Source organism: Giraffa tippelskirchi, chromosome 10 (genome assembly GCF_054371585.1).
Source record: "Giraffa tippelskirchi isolate mGirTip1 chromosome 10, T2T-mGirTip1v1.2.pri, whole genome shotgun sequence".
Taxonomy (NCBI): Eukaryota; Metazoa; Chordata; class Mammalia; order Artiodactyla; family Giraffidae; genus Giraffa; species Giraffa tippelskirchi.
The window spans coordinates 28,406,626-28,411,449 of NC_137284.1; the positions used below are offsets into that span (position 1 = coordinate 28,406,626).

A 4,824-nucleotide genomic window follows, 5' to 3' on the forward strand; every position below is an offset into this window, starting at 1 on the left:
GCCCTCGGGGCACTCGGGCCCGGTCCTTACCCTAGGCAATGCCGCCCGCTCCTCTCCGTTCAGCCCCCACTTGCTGGTGGCGGATGATGCGAGCGTCTGGGGTTCTTTGCTGGGAGTTGCTTTAGGCACGTAATCTGTGGATTTTATTTATTTTTTCCTCCCAGTTACGTTGCCCTCCGAGATAAAAAATCCTCCCCCACACCCGCCGGTGAGAGGGTTTCCTGGTGCTTGGAAATTCCTCCTCTTTTACGACTCCCTCCCCGGGACGGGTCTCCGTCCCTAACTCTTTTGTCTCTCTTTTTATCTTTTATAATTTCTCCTACCTCTTTTGAAGATAATGCGCAGTTTTTGTGGAAGCCTGACGTCCTCAGCCAGCCTTCAGAAGTAGTTTTGTGAAGTTTGGTCAGCGTTCAGATGTTCTTTTGATAAATTTGTGGAGGAGAGAGTGGTCTCCCCGTCCTATTCCTCCGCCATCTTAGCCCCGCCTCTTTCCCATACAGTTTTTCCTCTGCAGGAAGGCAATGTTCTTAAATAATTCAATTCATTCACAAATGGCTCTATGCACCTGCTCTGGTGTCTTCAGCCACATCACTGCATGTTTATTCATAACCTGAAGCTGCCCAGTTACCTCTGGGCTCTCATCCTCTGCTATTTAGACAGTGAAGCCCGGGGCAAACAGGAAGAAGCTCAGTTTCGGCTTCGCCCTCTCAACCCCCACATCCCCCACTGCCTCCTGGACCAGAGTTTCTTTAACCATATTGAGCCCTCAAGTTCCTGCTACCAAAGTTTCCATTCCTCATCCACAGTAATTAGATTGCTGCTGATAATTTCCAAAGTCATTGTTAATTCCACTTCTACAATTTCCTCCTCCATAGTTGCCATGACCACCTCTGCAGCCCCAATAATGGTTGCCAGATGTGGGACTTTCACTATCAGACAGACTCTCTGTCTCTCCCTTCTCCAGCCCCATGATAAGCACTGCTAAATCTAGGACCATTTCCATATGCATCAGATCCTCCCCAGAAGTTACTTTCTCATCCTGATGCTAGTCCTAAATCGCTACCACCACCAGGATAAACCCCCAAACCAAAGGGGCCTCCTCCTCCACATCTAGAACCTTGGACTTGCTGCATTTCCCATGTTAACAAAGCCTTTGCGACTTCTGCATGATGACCACTGATGGTATGGTTTTTCGGCAACGCAGTCTTGTCCGCAGAATCAAGGTCATCAAAAGTCACAAATCCAAAGCCTCTTTTCTTGCCAGACTGCCTATCAGTAATGATCTCAACGGTACCATTTTTCCATATTTCTCAAAGTAATCTCTAAGATGATGTTCCTCAGAATCTTGTTGAATACCAACAAACAGCTTCTTCACTGTCCAAAGGACACCCCGCTGTCCAGATGCTGCTCTTGGGACACATGTTTAGGTTCAAGCACTCTGCCGTCAATGGAATGGGGTCCAGTGGACATTTCATCCACCTCAGTCATGGATGAAAAGGTGACAAAACTGCACTGTCTTGATCTTTGGCTGGAAGGATCCCTCAGGACCACACAGTCTGTAAGTTCTCCACACTGCTGGTAACCGTTCCTCAGGCTTTCTTCTGTGGTTTCAAAGTTCAAAACACCAATAACGAGTTTATTAATTTGTTCAGCTTCTCTCTTTTGCCTCTTCAAAGCAACTGATTTCTCAGTTTTCTCCATCAGACTGGGTTGCTTCAGTCAGATTTCCTATAGCTCTAGGAGCACTTCCACCGTGACCCAGCGATGCTGCCATGGCCTCTCAGCTCCTGCCGCTCTTGAATCAATCCTGAGTACTTTTCCATCTTCCTTCGGCAGTAGCTGGAGCCGCTCCAGTGGCGGGGGTGGCGGGGGGAGCGGGGTCGCCGGCGCTCGGGGTACCTGCCCCAAGGGGAACGCGACCTGCTCCTCCTCAGCCTGCGCCACGTGGGAGGCGGTGGCAGCATTCTCTGGGGAGGGCTCAGTCGCCTGGGCAGTGGCTGGGGCCAGGAGGCCAGCACGGCTGTGGCCGTGATCTGCCGGCCGTCGATTTGCCCTCCGTCCATGTACTTGAGCGCCTTGCAGCCTCTCCCGGATTCTCGAACCTTGGTCAGTTTTCTTAACCTTGTTGTTCATCAACATCCTTGGATAGAAACAGATGATGACATTAACAAGTCCCACTCAGGGTTATTGACAGGAACAAATGTGATTATATTTGTAAATGCATCTCACAAAATATTTTTACTATATATATGTAGGAAATTCTTTTAAATCAAAGATGTGAAAAATCCTTTCTCCTGTGACAACTGCTGTGATTAGTCTCTCTGTCGTGTTCGACTCTTCACGATCCCACAGACCGGAGCCCTCCAGGATCCTCTGTCCATGGGATTCTACAGGCAAGAATACTGGAGTGGGTTGCCATGCCCTCCTCCAGGGGATCTTCCCAGCCCAAGGATCAAACCCAGTTCTCCTGCATTGCAGGTGGATTCTTTACCATCTGAGCCACCAGGCAAGCCATTGCTCTGTTACACTGGTTTGCTCTTTTGCTTAAAGAAATGTATTCCTCAATAAATTCTCTGACCATTTTTTTTAGAACTTAAAATACAATCTTTCTCTAATCAGTAAAGGCAACATACTTTCTTCATTCAGAGTCCTAAGACTGAAAAAGATGGTATTCTCAGGATATAGGCCACGGTGCTCATGTCAGATCCTAGGCTAAGCCTGTCTTGGTCTTGAGAGTTTCTTTTTCCACTCATTCAGAGAATTTCCATTCTAGTGGGTGATGCCAAGATGTGTTCCCACCAAAAGCCCAGGGTGATTCTTCTTCCTCCAGACTATCTTCTACATTTATTGCTTGTAGACTTGGCACATTCGCCATTGTGTTACAATTTGATTTCCCATTGTCCTTTTGATTGGCATTCCTGCAGCAATTAGGGATGCAGAGCATATTGCTTGGTGGCAGAGGTTTGGGTGGGTCTGTTTTTTCTTTTTTTAATTCCCGCTTAAAGGGTGTGAGGACAGTTTACCTTCAGCAGTTGTCTTCTTGAACATAGGATGTTTTTGGAATTTATTTCTCAGGTGCCGGTCACAGGACATTTCCTGAGGGCAGCTGGCATTAAGGGCACACCAGGTTGTGAATTGAGGTGCCTGTGAGCAAGGACGGTCATGTTGTTGTTACAGACAATGTCCACAAGGCGGCAGCACTTTTCATGCCCACCTTTGCTTCCCCGGGCTGGGGGGCGTGGGGCAAGCAGAATCTGAGGGCAAGTTCGCTTCCTGGGCTGGGAAACAGAGTGGAACCTGCCTGAGCAAACAGGAAAGGGCTTGAGTCTCACTACTTGTTCCCCCTAAAGCATCTCACAAACAGCCCATCCAGACTAATCCCTCCAGGGTCCACAGTACGCAGCTGACGGTGCTTAGGTGGTAGGAGGCTGCACTCTCAAGAAGGAGGCTTGTGCGAGGACCCCCAGCACCAGGAGAGGTTGAGGCTAGCTGAATTTTGCCTTGAAATTCCCCTGGGCCTTGAAATTCCCCTGGGCCTTGATGCCTCAAGGGACTCTTGTCCCAGCCAGTCGTTGAACACGGCAGACCTTTAAAGTGTTCAGCGAAGGACACCCTGCCAGGCTGTGTGGACCCCACCCCAGGTCAGCGGTGGGACCCAAGCCTCCTCAGCCTCCAGGGATGGGAAAGCATCCCAAGCCGGGGAGTCAGATTTAACACAGTAGACACTGCTTTCCTTCTCTTTTGTTTAGCATCTTGCCAATACTTCCTGCAGCATAGTCTATTTGCCATGCTGTGATTATTGTCACTGAACAGTGCTTGATTCAGAAGTCATCTAAGATAGGGGTGTCTCTGTGGATTTGGGGGACTTTTTGCCTTAGAAGGTCGAGCTGAGTGGTAAGCATCAGGTCCTTGTGCCTTTTCGAACTCAGATACACCTTTGTGTGAATAGAAAGCAGGAAGATAGGAGATAATTTTTGTGGATTATCTCTTAGAGCTACAAATTTCTGTGTCTATGTGGATGAAGGGAAAGAAGGAGGAGGATAATCCATGTGGACGATTTATTGCAGGTACAGATGTTGTCGCTTTAGGTACTTACCCCCTAATTTGCTCTAGGCCCTTCACTTGAGTTATTTATCTTTTCCCCAAAACCATTTGTTTGACTTTGAATTCTCAGTCTCTTTCTTGGATGTCAGTTTGTTGACTTGTATGTCTGTCTCATTTGGCCTAGAGGACACCTCTTATACCAGGATCTTCCTCTCTCCGACTGCCTTCCCCTTGCCTAGGATCCTTTAAGGTCCATCCCTGTGTCTCCCAGTGTTATAATTCCCTATTTTCAGTGTCTCTTTTTTATGAGTAAGTAGTTTACCAGATATACGTACCACATCTTCTTTAAGCTTTAATCTCTCGTTGGGGATTTTGCAGGCTGGGTGTCTTGGCTATGGAAGGAAGCAGTGCTGGAGATTTGTTGGGGTGCATGTGCCTTTTGATCGATGGTTTCTCAAGATATAGGCCAAGGTACAAGAATGTCAGATCCTAGATTTAGCCCAACTTGATAGTTTTCTTCAGGCATTCTGACACAGTCCATTCTACTGCTTGCTGCCAATGTGTATTTCCACCAACACCCTAGGGGGATTCTTTTTCCTCCAGACTCTCTTTCACATTTGTTAATTGTAGACCTGTGATATTGTCCATTGTGAGTGTTGCGACTTGATTTCCCATGGTCCTTTTGATTGGCATTCCTGCACCAATTACGGATGCTGAGAGTCTTGCTTGGTTGGGGAGGTTGGGTGCATGCCTGTTTTTTTGTTTTTGTTTTTTTTCTAC

General features: G+C 47.7%; 1 pseudogene across 1 annotated transcript; it reads right to left on the reverse strand.

The window, feature by feature from the left end:
• Nucleotides 1–297: 297 nt before the first annotated feature.
• Nucleotides 298–1,701, reverse strand: LOC145524718 (heterogeneous nuclear ribonucleoproteins A2/B1-like; annotated as a pseudogene). Its single transcript, XR_014067783.1, has 2 exons — nt 959–1,701; nt 298–891 (listed from the first exon to the last, which is right to left on the reverse strand). The product of XR_014067783.1 is annotated as a heterogeneous nuclear ribonucleoproteins A2/B1-like (transcript).
• Nucleotides 1,702–4,824: the final 3,123 nt, after the last annotated feature.